The sequence below is a fragment of the Typopeltis vanoorti genome, chromosome 18 (assembly GCF_054136105.1).
Source record: "Typopeltis vanoorti isolate ZY-2024b chromosome 18, IOZ_Tvanoo_1.0, whole genome shotgun sequence".
Taxonomy (NCBI): Eukaryota; Metazoa; Arthropoda; class Arachnida; order Uropygi; family Thelyphonidae; genus Typopeltis; species Typopeltis vanoorti.
The window spans coordinates 61538708-61556581 of record NC_143566.1 but is presented as its reverse complement, the minus strand read 5'-3'; the positions used below and the strand labels follow the sequence as shown (position 1 = coordinate 61556581).

General features: G+C 34.0%; 1 protein-coding gene across 3 annotated transcripts in view; it reads right to left on the bottom strand.

Moving 5' to 3' along the window:
- Positions 1-17874, bottom strand: part of LOC150096712 (multiple PDZ domain protein-like) — a 1501001-nt gene that overhangs the window by 421705 nt on the left and 1061422 nt on the right. The window lies entirely within an intron of this gene.

Genomic DNA, 17874 nt, shown 5'->3' with positions numbered 1-17874 from the left:
AAACTTATTTAGAAAACACATGGCAAACAGTTCAAATAAACGACACCTTGAGCGAATACTAGTTCATTAAAACTGGAGTTCCTCAAGGCTCAGTTCTAGGACTTATTTTATTTCTGATTCGATGGAATTAAAAGGGAAGTTCTGCTGATGATACGGCATAGTTTTTGCAGCAAGCGATATGCTAATGCCAATCATAAAGCAACATGGAATCTAATTAATTAAACCTGTATACATAATATAATATATTATGTATGCAGACTTAATATTATGTATTATGCAATATATTATATAAATTTCTGCTTCAACTGAAAGGTAGAGAAGCAATCCCGCCAATTAAATATCATACTACTTCCTGCGCCCCCAGAAGTGACTGCAGTTGCGAAACTATTCAGAGCTTCCACACATACCAGTATATGGGAATACACGTGGATCATTATCTCAAATGGAAAACCCATATCCAAGCAGTTACAAACTAAGGTACACATTGTACTAAATGCTTAACATTAAACGCATAGTATCACATAAATATTTACAGACTATGTTACGCATTGGTATATTCAAAAATTTGGTATGAATTTGCAGCTGGGAAGGGGATACAAAAATATCCTTGTCAATTTATACAATCTACCCAACAAAATATTAAAAAGACTTCCGTTCTAATCATACTGAAGTTACCAACACTAACTAAATCCTCCTCAACATAAGACGTATATATCTTTGTAGCATACTTATCTTCTTATATTGAAATAAACATTGAATTAGGCTCAATGACCAGCACAGTACTCTCACGGCAGAATAGTCTATTCTTCCATGTACGTCAGGAAAAAAAAATGTATCCTGCAGCGCTATTTCACATTCCTGACACCAAAAATCTTTAACTCTCTCTTAAAAAAGAGAGCTCAGAAATGAGAAATCGGAAGCAATCTTTAAGAGAGGATTAAAACTCTTTCTTGGAGCCATAAATGACAATGAAACATTACTTACTTTTATCTAGATAAGCACTTATGAAGTTCAGAGTAGCTTGCTCAAAGTAAATGTATATATTTATTACTAATAAATAACTATTCCCATTTACAAAAAGACTGATCATTAGAACATAATAGTTATTAGGTTTTTATCATTAAATTGTTATTATTAACTTAAAATAAAAGAATACTCAAGAAAAGCCACTATTTATTCATTGTCAATATAGATACACACATGAATGTATGTATCTATGAGTGTATAATATAAGTATGTAAAAACATGAATCTCGGAGGGATAATTTGATTTCTTAGATTCATACTGTAGCACTCCAGAGTACAAGCTACTGGTAACGCCGTAATCAGTGTAGAATTATGTAGGAAAAAGCAATATGTATATGTAAATAAATATTCGTAAATGGAAGTGTAAAATGTTATTATATGTAGGGTAACAAAAAAGTAACTTTAGTACAGAATTTGTAAAAAAATAATACTATATTAGAATTTTATCTAAATTTTTGCACTTAATATGTGTTTATATATATATATATATATAGAAACGAAAATGCATATAACTTGTATATGTATGTACATAATATAAATAGCAGGTATGAATAATAATAAAAAAAGTTCTTTGGGATACATTGATCTACATAAAGGTTGCTGATGCTGTTAAAGATTACGCTGAGGTATTTATGCAAGTTATTAATTGTATTTGTTCTCTGACTCTTTTGTGGCTAAGAGGATATGAGACTAGCTAAAACACTTTAGATGAAAAGCCCTAATAAATGTTTACATCCTAGTCGGAATTCGGAACCGGGTATTTGCACTCTCAGACGGTTTTAAAATATATGTGAATCAGTCATCTTTCTAAACATATCATGGCACCTGTATCTGAATTATGTTAAAGATCTCACCCAAATAAAAATCTTCAGAATATAACATACGGTATACAGACACTAAGTCAACTATACTCATTACTGAAGGATGGAGAGAAATCATTGTTGCACGGTTTCAAATTATCTCCCAAATGCCTTCAGACAATGGTATAATCCATGTCAAATCGAATTCAAGTTGGTACGAATAAATAAATAATACAGGATTTTCTAATTTTCTGGTCAGACAACGTATTTGCGAGCGAGAAACTGACATACAGAATGGACCCTATCATGGCTTTTTAGTCACCATTAATACATAACGCTGATAACTCACATCTAGAAACTATTTTGAGCTACATTTAAACACCAGAGGTGTAAAGAAATTTCAACAAACTAAAAAAAAAAAAAAAGAAGGGCTTAAGAAAACACCTTAATCAAAAGCGCGAAGTAGAGGAAGCGTCCTTCAGATAAGCTCCTTGTGCAGTCAAGCTGAACAGCAAGTCTTTAATTACTAATGGACACCTTACATTACAAAGGATGTTCGGGAAAAAAAAAGTTCGGGGGGGGGGATAAATCGTAATAGTTTTCTGACACAATTCATTCTGCAGAGTACTCGAGAAACACATCAAACTTCTCAAGAATCTCTTAGGAAACGGAAATGAGGAGATAGAAGAGGCAAATACTTATATGAAAATCATAAAAAAACTTTCATTGTTATTGTTTAGTCATGATAAAGAATAAAAAAGATAATGAAATATAATAATCACGAGAATGAGCACTTTGAAGATTGTTTGTGGCTCGAGTGAGAACGTTGGTAGAATCAAGTATAGATCATTCCATCAAATGAGCAAGGGGCGTTTCGAAAAACAAGTCACGGTAAGCTCAGAGTTAATTCTTCTTTCCACCGAAACATGCATTTAATAACACAGCGATACTTCGCATTCATTTAAATTAGAAATGAAAACAAATAAATCCCACAGAGACGGTTCTCTTCATTGCACTCAAAGGATGCGACAATCAGAAGGGTAAAGTGCTTGGTTACTGAGTGGACAGAATCTGATCTCGTCATAAAGCCTTACATTTTACAAGCGAGTACTTAAGTATACCTGGAGGTCGAAGATAAAAACGTGTATTTAAAAATAATCAGAAAAACAAAAGAAACTTGCCTTTCACATATTATATAATCATACGTAACATGGAAAAGTATTTCCCACTTTTCGCGTAAATGAAAATCACATCTACAATGGAAATAACGCAACACAGAAAAAAAAAAAGATAGATTATATAACCTTATACGTGTATACCTTCATTATATACTTATGAACCTTCACTACAACACCTGCAAATGGCTCTTTAAAGAAAGGAAAAACGAAATGAAGCAACAAGCTTTAACCATTCAGAGAATATGAAAAGAGTTAAAGCAATATTTGTGTATTTAGTTTTCCACCATTTCTTTATTTCAATGACTTACCTATCAACACATGAAACAAACACAATCTCTCCAAGTAAGCAGAACCAAGTATTAACTATGAAAAATAAAATATGCATTATACCTGTGTTAGGTTTTGTATATTTTATTTACTTGTAGATGTCAGGGAAATATTACGTCAAATCCATCACTGTCAACTAAACGAAAATTTATATATGTATTAGAAAGAGAGAGAAAAATCAATCTTTTAATAAAGGTTTTTTCAATACCAGAAAAGCCCTTCCAGAGCGTCGTCACTTTCATGCAAAGGTATCAAGAGGGTTATTATTATTTATTCTAAAAGACGCAGTCATTTGGGAAATTTCCAATATTATAAACTATTTCAGAAATTACCGAAAAAAATCTAACTGACCAGTTCAAAATAAATACAGTACTTTATTTTTGTTTTTCACTTTTCAGCTACAATCCTCTAAACAGAAATGAATGTAGAGTCTATACTGTAGACGATCATAAAAATTATATTTCCGTAATAGAAAAATCATTTATTATCACAACTAAGCCTACGGCAATTTTTGGTATATGTACAAACAAATTATGTTTGGCCTAATTTTCCCATTAAAATAAGTACAACAGAAATAAAAAAAAAATTAACAGTGCGCTCAGATACCAAAGTTGATTAAAAGTCCACCGAGCTAGAGATGAATTATTATTAATTCGATTCATTATGCCAAGAAAGCATGGTCCGATTACAGAGATATAAATAAATAAACGTTAGCATTATAACCTTTAAAAACGGAATTACAATTATTAAAAAACTCATTCGTCAACATACTGAACCTAGGATTATTATAAAAACAAAATGCCAGTGAACTGCAGCATATCCTTATGGCCACATACACTTTACATTACAATTATTTGCATACAAAATAGTCTGAAGCTGTTCAAAGTTGAATTTTCGACTACTGACATTTTTACTTTTTTTTTTTTCGCGAGAACCATACATCCAACAATTTTAAGTTTTCAAAGAATTCCACTGAATCGCGATAGTAATTCTATGAAAATTCAACATCTTAAAGCGATTGCTTGTTTAAGAAAAGCGATAGTAGCAAAAATTGTCGTTCCTTCTTAACTGTGAGAATACAAATTCCCCCTCTGAAATTCGAGCCATACTATAACAGGTAGCAATAACAGTACCTCTAATTATTAGCATTTTATTTAATGCCAGTAAAGTATCCACTTTTAAACTGCAGCCAATATCTTGTTGCTTCAGCAACCGAGATAAGATAAAAAAGGATTAACCCCTATCCGCTTGGTAAAGGTTATAACATTCGTGTAATACAAAACAGAAATAAGCCTAAAAGAAACCGGTAGAAAACTAACGATGTCGCGAAGCTTCTAAAACATAATTATTGAAAACGAGCTTTAACACCGAATATGTACAAGAAGTCCACAGATCATACCGATGTTGTATTATGAATTCGTAAAAGCAACTATATTTGAATAGAGGACAAAGCATTTTTTTTTTTTTTTTTTTTTTCAAAATAATACTTATCAGGGCCGGTTTTATCATTAGGCGAACCTATGCAATCACCTAGGGACGCTAAGACTTCGGGGATTATGTTTGTGTGAGTATGACAAAATATATATATAGAGAGAGAGACAATGTATAGGGGCGCCTAAATCTTCTTTGCCAAGGGACATCAGATACTCTTGGATCGGCCCTGCTTTTAATTAAATAACGTACATTAAAGCCTTGTTCTTCAACCTGTGGTCCGCAGAAACTTCCTGGCGGTCCGCCAAAAATTTCTTCGTCTCTCAGAAACAACGCTCCAGCCATATATCAAATTTTCTAATCTCTAAGCAGCATCAGATGTCGCACTAGCTAAAAATTGTAATTTTATAATATTGGATTTAATAAATAAAATACTATCTACGTTGGTTTATATTTCTGTTTTAGCCGTCAGCCGGTCCGCGAAATATTTCTCCTATTTTCCCCAGTCCGCAGGTGTAAAAAGGTTGAAGAAAGCTGCATTAAAGTTTTAAATATTAACGTGGTACTTTTTATAAGGTGGGATTCAAACTCATAATATCCAGTAGGATGAAAAGTTATCCCTCGACCAAGCAGGCTGGCATTTATTATAATATAACGAATGTTGAAATAGCCAGCTGTATTGAATCCGTCAAATAACAGATAACTGTTTTATTTGAAAATAGTGAATCGAAAAATAGCGCCTATAAAAAGTTACCAAAAGCTGAATTCTGCATATTGTCCCGACCCTTTGTAACTTAATATTAGCTATAATAAACGTCGGACTTGTACAGTATAGATCAATACAACCAATACTTGGTGCGCGCGCTTTTAACTGCGGCGCTTTCGTTAAGCTGTGCATGCTGCTTTTGATCCACAAATCAATGGCGAACGTAGCGTCTTTTAAGGTCGCTACAATAAAAATGAAAATCACACCGGCAAGAAATGAGAAAAGGAGATTTTCTGTCTCTAGAGAAGAACAACTAAGAAGTGAAATAATGAAGCTGTGCCTATGAGAACAATGAACATGTGTTTCAAGTTTTTACGTTGATCGACAGCAACCGCTCTCTTTTTGATGAACTGAAAATGTCCTGAAATATTACAAGGAGGTATATAATCAGAAAATGAAGATGTCAACTCACGTAACCACTGAAAAAGTTTTATATATAAAGCAATCCTAGGATCTTCTACTTCGGCGAAAATCCTGGAGGTAATTCGCCTGTCTGACCTTACACTCCGGCCCTGCTTCGCAAGATTCACAAAGCGTATAACGAAAACGCATAAAATAGGAATACATGCAATCCCTATTATTGTGTCATGCACTTTCCTTTTATAGCGAAAGTCGATTATATAACGAATATGTATACAGTTGTACATAGACATTGTATCATAATGAAGGTAAAGTTATTGTTTTTTTTTTTTTTTTTTTAAACACAAAACTGTGGCATTATTGTATCTAATCTCTTATAACCCATGAAAAACAGGACAAGAAGTCAAACATGTCAAATTACTCAAACCAGTAAAAATTACAACATGCCGTCCTATCATAAACAATCATCTTCCTTATTTAAACTAAAATTAATGAAATTGAATATTTTTTTTCTCAGACTATATAACTCCCCATTGTTGGGTAAAGGCTTCTCCCATTGCGATCCGTTCCATCTTGGGAGAATGTTTATATGCTTGTATGAATGAATGTATGAAGGTGAAAAACAATCACAAACATCCATGCCCACAGCTGGATTCGAATCTGCAGCCTTTTGGCTGGAGAGCGGATACGCTAACCACTCGGCTAAGCAGGCTGGCAAAATTTTAATTAATGAAAGTAATTCTAATTTCAGCTAAAGATATATTTATAACCATGTCTTGAAAAAAATTGAAACTCTCCGAAATCAATCACTAAATCAACTGATATTCAAAACTCGACTAGAACTAATAATTCTTGTTATTATAATAAACACCGTTAAAATTTATTACTCGATTGTACACCAGGCAACACTAAAATAAGGATTTAATCGCAGCAGAGTGGAAGTAACTTGTATACGAGAACGGTATACAACAGTTGCTAATTTTGTATATTCTCCAGTTGATCTGCCTACTTTTGTTGGATAAAATGTCGAAATTGCCGGTATGAAAACTTACAAACGCCTCGTGAGATCGAGTACTCATACAATCAGCTGATCAGTTTTCGAACTGAGAGGTTCATTTCGTGACATTATCGTGCGGTGCTGCAGAAAGCATCTAGCTATACGTATGCAAGTTTACTGCTTACAGATGTTCAAGGTATTGAAGAACAAAAAACTTTCGCGCGCACGCACGCACACACACACAGAGAGAGAGAGAGAGAGAAATAGATACGTTTCTCGAACTTAAACTGTGGTTTCAGATATCCGAGCATTGTAAAAGATCGAATGTGAAGATAACGACTTTAAAATGCATTTTTATATCGAGTAACGGGATAAATTCTTACATAATCTGAATTTTAAAATAAAAAAACATTTGGGGATGTGTGTGTGTGTGTGGGGGGGGGTGATGTCTGAAATTTTTTTGTTGTTTTACTCTTTATGCGCCCTACTTACACACACGCAATAAATAAAAAAAAAAAAACATTTAATTAAAGTTAAGAAACTTTCTACAACAATATTCACAAGACTAAAAGTACTCCATTATGCCCTTGAACAACAAATAAACATTTGTCTTTCCGAGTGAGAAACTTGTCGACAGGTATTAAACCAGGAGAAGACAGAAAGAGTGCTGATGGTAACACTTTCCTTGAAAGTCTCAAGCTGCTGTCAAACAAAGTGAAAATACGACGTCATCCTGGCATTTCTGGAAAAATTCCAAAACTTCGGAAGCAAATTACAAATATTTATATAAAAGTACAATGATAATAATTAGGTATTCTCTATTCAAACTGAAAGAAAACTTAAATTAAGTGTCGTTTTTCTCGCATTTCTACGTTTCTGTAACTGGCTTTGTATAATAATCTGCTTAGTCTTAACCTCAATCCATTTTAAGTACATGAAAAAAAAAAAACGATAATTTCGGCTGTACGTCAACGTGTGTATAGAGGCCAGGATACTTCCACAACATATATCATATCTCATGGACAGCCTTATTCAAAGTAACAACGTCTTTATTTGCTTTTCAAATACTAGAAATAAATGAAAAGGGTGCGTGCGTGTGTGTGTGTGTGTGAGAGAGAGACAAGGGGGGGATTAGCAATCTTCGTTCACATTTTCATAGCTATCTGCATGAAGGGGCACATATTGCTTGAGGAATAACTAATATAACTTATTTTAAGGTGCTATTTTTTATGAATTAAAACGATAAAGGATTTAAATTCAACCAAAACAAATTTATATAATAACATACGAGAGGTCACAAACCTAGAACACAAGAAATATCGGGATTTTTCTCCTGCGAACCGGCCAGGAGAGCGCACGCAATTTACACTCAAAATTTTCCATATATTTAGGCGTAAGACTAATCAACCTTATCCTAAATTATGGTTAGGAAAGTCAATCTTCGCAGATCGTGGGTCTTAAAGGTCTCTAAGTACAGAAGATTATTATTGCTATTACGTCGTGTCAAAGAATTCCGTGAAGTCATCTGCTCACAAGAGTACTTTAAATTAACTACCTGATTTTGCCATATTTCGCGGTATCATTCTTAGAATCCTGTGACATCTCGGACCTTATTTATTGCAACAATCACCTGTGATGGTTCTACAGATGGTTGACATAACTGAGAAATAGTCTTCTCCAAATTCCATTTCTCGGCGATTTCGTGAGTGCATTTGTTTATTTTATTTATTTTGCATTTTCCTGATCAATTTCCTGCTATTAACTTGAAAAACTTATCAGCAGTAACAGGTAGCTGTTACTGGCAGTTGTTACTTGAAAAAAATGCTGATATTTTTATGTGAATAAAAGTAATACTTCGACAAAAAAAAAAGCACGGATATCTTTATCAAATACATTAGACGGAATTAGTCGATGGCTAAGATCTAAGGATATTATTCTTGTAATATCCTTACCTCTTAGGTAAGGATACAACATACGACACTTCACAATTTTGGTTGTTTGACGATAGGAACTATATAAATAAATGTGAAGAAGTGGGAAGCACGTACAGGCTAATCTTATCTATTTCAAATTAGTGAATAAACAGGGTTTAAAATAATCGCGGATAGATTATGGCTTAATCTATCCACGATTCAATGCTTAAGCAATGCGAGCCATATTCAAGTAGGGATGGAGTCCTGGTTTCCATCAAGGTTTGCGCTAGTCAGGCTAGCTAGTCAAGCAAATCCAAGAATAGTTTTTAGGTATATGGCATTCAACGTGTAAATTATCCCATTACTCATGTGCTTGAGATATCTTGAGGTCAGTGTCCCACAGAGATAAACAGGAAAAATACTGTAAAACAGTGGGGGGGGGGGGGACGTGTGTGTGTGTTATGTCATTTAGACTATCTACTATGAGCGGTCACTCAGATACCTGAGTTATTCTCCCTGATGGATTATAATGTTTCCTTCTGCTTTGTCATATCTAGATAATTTCTAGATATGGAAACAAGCTTATCAAAACAAACTAACCTGATATAATATCCGAGGCAATTAATAAGATGTTTAAAAACATAAGGATCCTTGATCTTTGTCTGAAGAAAGCTATTACTAATAGACTTCTTCAATCTAAGAACTATCGAGGTATTTGTACACTATATTGAGCCATGAGTCTGAAAAAATTAAATCTATTATTAGAATGAATACGTAAAGGATTAGTGTATCTGTTACTTTGTAGTACGTCAGTAGTAACATAAATACTTATATATTGTTTGTATTTTGTTTCAATTTATCAGAATAGATACCTGAAGTTTTCATACGTAACTGCTATTACATTGATTTTGCAGTAATAATATCGATATGTCCGCACTAATGGTGTTGTACATGGCTCTAAGCAATTTCAACAAATTTTATTGTAAATCTTTAATGCAACTGGTACAAAACTATCATTTTGTACATATTTTTGGATAATTATTAATCCTTCTTAGAATATCTTCGGTAAAATCTTTTTTTTTTTTTTTTTGGTAATGACAGATTAAAAATAAGTGCCTTTGTTTTGGTTCTCGCCCCCAAATTTCAAAGTTTCTAAAATAATGCCGCGAAGGCGAGAAACTCTTTGATTTTTTTTTTTTTCAGTGCTCCCTTAATTTCTTGAATATCAAAGTTTTAGGTTAACTGATAAACCGGTGGTAATTTCCAGGTTACGCACTTCGTGTGACCTGGAAATTATCTTATTATCTTCAAATGGAAATTATCACTTCCAAAGAAAGTGTTTGGAAGTGATCGTATACCATTAGATAATAATCATCTTGTCTTTATGTTCAATAATATTTTCTGAATTTTAGTCGTTTAAGTCTTAATTATTTTCTGCCTAAGGATTTATATTATGATTATTTTTTCCCTAAAAGTTCTATAATCAAAATACATCAAGATATACAGTATGCTGATTCATACGCTCCAATGAATCTGGAGATTGGTAAAGTATACGACGCACTTCGCCGTGTGTCATCAACTGCGGAATGATAAGACGAACATCACTTCTACCCACTCACCCATCCCGCACATACTGTATAAACCTGTGCCTCAATATATGCATATATGGCTTCGCTCAGGATCCCCCCCCCCCCAACGCGCACGCACACAGACTCTCAATACTGAAGTGAAGTCGTGAAAGTAAGTTAGGAGTTGAGTTCGAGCACCATCTAGTACTGCAAGAACTTGGCTTTGTAACTAAAGCTGAGTTAGCAGCTAACATACGGAAGATTCAGAGTACTAACTATCACAAGTACGTGGTAAATGAATTTCAGGTGATATATGATCAACTAATTTCTCCCACAACTTGTGTCTTACAGACTGAATAAATATTTGCCTTCCTGCATTCTGGTTCTTACAATAATCCTTGGACGACACCATGTATTATCAATATGATGCGTTATCTTACAGGAAGTGTCCAATCCACATATGGTGATTGGAAATGTCCAATCCACACATCAGCAGGAATGGGTGTAATTATTCGGCAACGATGAACAATCACCCACTCATAACAGGCCAATGTAGTATGTCTGTAAAGGTGGTTACGCTAGCTGTAGTATCGAAGCGACTTAGGAATGTCACGAAAACATGACACAGACAATCACTCCCCGTCTTCGAAGCCACAGATCTTTCACGCTTTTTTGCCAATACTCTCGTCCTTTCCCCTGCAAATAACAAGAACTGAGGTTCATCACTCCATGCAACATTTTTTTCCGGTTCCCTGCCTGTATAATTGCAAGAACGGTACTATATTTTCTCTATGGTTCGAAACGCCCGAGTTCTTCGAACACAAGTTTTCCCAGAGCGAGAAACGTCTCAGAGAAGAATTTCTCAGAGAAGCTGTTAAAAATTAAGCCGCAGAACAGGAAACGATATTACAATCTAACAAAGTGCATTCATCCAGTAATAGTTAACAAACAGAGCAAAACACAAGTGAACATATAAAGAATTTTTCAGCAGTAGAGATGACAATCGCAAGTTTTGTTTTTTTTTCCTTGATAAGCAAGGGAGGAGAGATGCCGAACTCAAGAAAGTGCACACTATTCAATAACACACAGCGTCCCCATTCACAAATTAGCGTTATGATAGCCACGTTACCGTCTTCTGATCTCCCATCCATAAGCAGTACCTTTCTGTTGAGTGCCCATACAGCATATAGCATCTAATGATGTCCAATGAACTTATGGATGAATGGAAAGGCGCGGTGCAACTCAACAGACAGTATGGTCACTCCGCTCCTCCGTGATGTGTCACACCAGTCTTCACCAGGTGATCCTGTTGTATGCTTTTCTGGAGGCTTCAAGTCTCTAAAGATCAATCACTCCAGACATACCATCCATCTCATTGATGGTCTGCCCCTTCCTCTTTTTCCAGGAACTTGACCTTCTATGACTGTTTTGAGAAGTCCTTCCATTCTTTCAATGTGTCTAAAGTATTTCAGCTTTCTTCTGTTAATATCTTTAAATAGTCTTAAAGTTCTACTCTAATCCATTTGTCCACCTTTCAGTATGAGATTCTCAACAGTTTCCTGTAACAACACGTTTCAAAAGCAGCTATCCTTTTTTTTATCAGATCCAAGTTTCACATCTATAAGTCGCTATTGAAAAAATAGACGTATCTAGAATGCTCAGCTTTGTTCTTGTGGAGATAGATCCATCCTTCAAGATTTTAGACAAGTCTAACCGTCGTTTTAGCCATTCCTAATCTTCTTCTGATGTAAATAGAAATTCTTCCTGCTTGTTTCTCAGGCATCTTCGCCTCAATCCTATTTAGAACGATCTTTAATAAAATCTTGTTGCATGAGCAATTAAGCTTAAATTTATATAGTTTTTGCAATCCTTCATATCGCCCTTCTTGTGAATTGATATGAAAACCGACTTCTTCTAGTCTCTAGGCCATGATCCTCTCTCCCATATATTGAGGCTAGAGAGGATGAAAGGATAAGCGTGTTTCATAAATTATTCCTTCATCTTCTCTAGCCTTAATTAAATCGGCTGGGATTCCATCTGAACCTGGAGCCTTACTGTACTGCGTCCTTCCCATTAATAATATCACATTTTTTCTGCTAGTTTATTTAAATCGTATCATTGTTAACTGTGAGCATTGGTACCTACAATAACGGTTTTGGAGAGAGGTGGAGGTTGGAGTTTTATGACAGAGAGGGGGGGGGTAAAATAAAGTTCGCAACAAAACTTTTGTTTCGTTATTCAAAACACAAACTGCTTTTTTATATTTATCATACAATTTACAAACAACTGAATTTGGATGGGATGCACACCACTATTATAATTTATGAATGGCACTTCTTTTAATTGTTTTTAAATGCATCCCCATTCATTTATTGGACTTTTTACGACCTCAATGATGTTTTTTTTTTTTAAATAAAGAGTTGCAGATCCGGATCGGAAGGTTCAAGATCTGCTATTCCGGGATTTTCAAAGTGTCCTAACAAAACAGATTAGACGTATAGTGAAGAAACTAAAAGACCTATATGACTATTTACAAATAATAAAGAGTTGCATACATTTAACGATTACTGAAATTCGGTAAACAAAGAAAACGCGTTGCTTGCTTCAGGCAACACGATTTCATCAGTATACTGCTTAAAAGACAAGCATTTTCTAAAATCAGACCCTCAGCAATATCAAAAATAAAGCCCGCATGAAATGCTAAAAAGGAAGCAAAATAATAGCAATTATTCCTCATATTAAAAATGAAGCTACTCGCCATCTCTATAATGCGCAAGATGAATTAGTCAGGATTAATATGTGATGAATCTTTCCCTGTGCACGTTTTATAAACAAGATCCGTAAGGTATAATAACATGTTTTACCAATTATTATTGGTAAAATATGTGTCATAGAGAGTATTACCTATATGTTACATATTTTTGAGTATGTGACAGAAGACAGGATACTAAAATGCAGAAAATGTTAAATAATTTATGGAAAAGCTTACTTACCTTCCTCGGAAACGCCTCGATTAAAAATTATTAAGTAATAACTAGATCATAATTCATATACCTGAATGCTTACATGATAAATGAGAACAAAACCCGTGAATAACCGATAGCAGGAAACGCATTTAACAAACTAAACACTATTACTCACGAAAAGCTAAAATATTGAATAACGAGAACCTGATATATATATAAAGTGTGTTTTGTGTTAGGAATATTAAGTGCAATAACTATATTCGTGTACATGTCATCGCATGAATTTTCATCGTATCAGCATTACCGATAATAAGGCGATAAACAGAAACATGAATGTCCCATTTGTCTGACCACTTTGATACATTACGATTTTCTGTTAAGCGTTCATACGAGATCGTTAAAAAGAGACGTGCTACTTAATATAGCTATATATTTTCAGTATTACATTCAACTTTTCATTTCATTAAACTGTTTTCTGTTTATGTATCAAATAAATATATTTTAAGTATAATAAGGAAGATGAAATATTCTGATGATATATGTATTACCTGCATTCAGTAAGTTTTAATTTTCACGAAACTGAATACTTTAATCTACAACAATATGTGTAGTCGCACTTGGCTACGAACTGATTAACCACGGAAAACTTTTACGAAGTACAGCTGTCACTGTCTTAGTTATATAATAATAATAATAATCCGCTAACGCCTTTTATTCCTATAGGAAGTAGGGGCGAGACCGTTCAGCCGTATCTAACTTTTGGAACCTAAGGGACGGTCAAACTCCACTGTTAGCAAATTAGAGATAGCTGGATTAAGACTATCACTCGTGTAAAACAGCATTCCGGTGAAGAGAGATAAGTGCAGCCATCTAATGTCCCTAATACACATATTTTAGACAATATATTATTGTCTAAAATAGGGTTCTACAGACGACTTAAATACCAAGTTTTCAGGAGAAAAAATCCGCTTGACAGTGCCACAGACCGAATCGGCAACCGGTCAAAGAAAGGTTCGAAAAATTTCTCTAGTCGACGACGACAACGCTATGGATTTAAACGCCATTTCCACCGGGCTACAGAGGCACTTTGTCTTAGTTGTGTTGGCATAAATTTTTTTCCAACAATAGAAACAGGCTGATAAGTCGATTTTCTTGAGTTTCCAAGAGAAAAACTCTTGCCCATGCCTTTTTTTTTTTTTTTTAACTGCCCCGATGCAATACTTATTACACTGGATCCACCCTTCGATCTTTAAAATCATGTTTAATTGAATATTACCGAGATTGCAATATCACCATACCTGAATATCTATATCCCACCAAAAAGAAAAAAACAAATAAACAAAAGTATTAAACAATATTAACAAAAATCCCACCGTCGAAATATCTTTACATGAAATACAATTAAAAATATCCCAGATATTGAGAAGGTCCTTATTACCGATTTCCAAGAAAATAAAAACCCGTTACGATGCTCAGAATCTCTAACTACAAGAATATATGACAGAATATCACCGACATTCTGGTTTTCATATTATCCAGGTATGTCTCATTTATTATTCTTTCAAACTTACATTTTAAATTAATAAATAACCCATTAACGTTACGCCCACTGTTGATTAAAAAAAAAAAAGTAGCTCAATTAACAATAAAGCGAAGTTTAGTTTTTATTTATTATCTTACGAATTGGGAGCCACTATAAGAATATATGTAACTAATATCTGCAAAGACTATGTAATTTGGCCCTGTTGGCAATTAAATAAAATAAACCACTCTCCCTTGCTATCAAAACCAACCTAATTCTAATATCTAGCGAACCACGCAGTATGACAATATAACTAGCTTTCTTATCTGACAATGATCTACCGAAATGGCGAGCATATCGTTATAAAGCTGGTTGGTTTTCTTTACTACTTTTGTGTGTAGCTCATAATTTTAAAGTTTATAACATTTAAATCCGTCGTCTAATATTTGTTTTATATCCACGTTTGATATATCGTTACTTATGCTTTTCACTTTCCACATTGTTTTCCCAATTCATCATTTTTGGGCTCGATTACTTTTAAGAATTTCATCTAAATATCACCGCCATTCTGGTTTTCATATTATCCAGGTATGTCTGATTTATTATTCTTTCAAACTTACATTTTAAATTAATAAATAACCCATTAACGTAACGCCCACTGTTGATAAAAAAAAAGTAGCTCAATTAACAATAAAGCGAAGTTTAGCTTTTATTTATTATCTTACGAATTGGGAGCTACGTGAAATTCGTGTTTCAGAATATTTCAAAGTCAACATATATACTGCATTTAACAAAATGTGAGTACAATAAGACATAACGTATCTTAAGTTCTTGGAGCTTCTTTGTTGCCTTCAAAGCTGCAAGTCATAAGTCAGCAGGAAAAAAAAAAAACCTGTTTGCTGGTAATGGTTGTTAAAGTTATTATAAATCCACAATATTGTCTAGTTTGACAATAATATGAAACAGTCACACCGTACTTGTGGTCCATGTAAGCACGTTCGCTGTTAATTAACTGGAAGCACGTTGTGCATAAAGAGCAAACAAAAGGCTTTATAAAGCATGCAAGCTAACCTGAAGTTGCACAAGTGGTACTGCAATCATCTTCTTTAATCCTACAGTTGCAATTCGCGTGCAGTAAAGCGCCTGTTATTTCGACTGTCAGCTTGAAGTGGAATGAATCAAGCAAATTCTGCGAGTATGAGAATGAAACGTACACACATTTATATCAGGTATCCGGAGAAGCATTACGCCAACATTGTTCATTTACTAAGATTAAAGAGTTGAGCTTTATCGCCTCCGCAGACAATAATATCTACACATATTAACTAACCAAACCATCGAGCCTTTTGGATATTCATGAACACTTTCATGTGGCCCAAAAATAATATACAGTAACACTCAAAAGCTATAATTAATATTTATAGTAATTTTATAGTTACGCAAAAGTTACTTACTCTAAATTCTAAATTAAACTTTGTGATTATGCAAGGTACTGTTTTGCGCAAAATCATAAACATTGATAATTATTTGGAGTTTTAGCATATGCATTTTTTTATGTGACTCCCATCCACAAAAGGTTGTAAGCATACAATAAAATACATTAGTATCGTGAGTAAGCAAGGATTTTTTTTTTGTATTTTTTATTGATTTTTATATAGTCCATAAATCCTGCTCTAGAAACCAAAAATGAAACTTTTTGAAGCCACTTCAAGCCTTCAATATGCCGGACGATAAAATTTATCCGCCGCTTAAAGACAAACACTCATACCCAGAATGAGATTCGATCCTCCCAACCTGGTGGTTGAAGAGCAGAAATTAAGCAACCATATATTCTCTTTGTAATGTCATTTCTAAAGAAGTTGTGCAAATCATCTGAGACGAACGCGTGTTTCAACGTTTTGTTTCAGTACCAAAACCTTAATATTGCAGAAATCTATTTCGAGACGGACAAACCTGTAATGCAGGTTTGTCCGATCTTCAGAAAAAACTTATTAACCAATAATCGTGGAGTAATTAAACAAGAATTATATATAGAAACTACAGATTACTAAAAGCTACCATCGCAGAAGTATGTAAAAATGGTTAAAATAAGGGATATTCACTTCTGGTGGGTGTGACTGCAATAGAAACACGATCCAACAGAAGGGGTGGATCAAAGCTTTAAATCAAACTATGAAGTTGAATCGCTATTTGTCGTCTAAAAATTAACTGATACTTTCAACTTTAATAGAGATCAACCGACAGCTACTCAAATACCAGAAAGTACCAAATGTGGGATTGTTAGCTAACTTTTAGATTACGCCAATTTATATATTACTATTCAGGATGAAAACCCAAGTTTCTAGGAGAAAAAAATCCACCTAAATACCCATGAAAATGTTCCCATAGTACTACGATAAGAAGCAAACTGAATTCATCGTAGCTATCGGATCACACACACATGAAATGTGAGGTTTGACGGTCATTATTAACTATTCGTAAAACTATATTTAAAGTTCATTCTGAAACATGTTTATTTTAAGGAATTCGAGTTTTTGAAAGTATTACGTATGAGGGGAGTGCATTTTGTCTGTATATTTGCTTGAGCTGTCTATGTGGGTGTCTTGTTTGAACAAATAAATAGAATAGAAACGAATGTGAAAGAAAAAGGAGAAAAAGAAGTCACATGAAGCGGTTGAATCTTTTTGCTGCACAAGATACAGATAACGGAATAATGGCTAAAATATTCAGTGACAGATTACACCCGCTGATATACCCGAAACTTAAAGTGAAGTGGCAAGGCGGGGAGGGAGAGAGAAAACATGTCAAGTAAGGAGAAAATAATTATTAACATCAAGAATGATTTAATGAAATGGACAAGAGATAGAGAGCATTTCCTATTTTATTCCTGGAATTTCGGTTTTCTGTTCAAAACTGAATCATCCACAGCAATTCAAATTTCTTTTCTTCCATGATGCAAATCTTTTTTCTCCCGAAAATTACAGAATAAATAATAGTGCATCATTCATTATATTGTTAAAC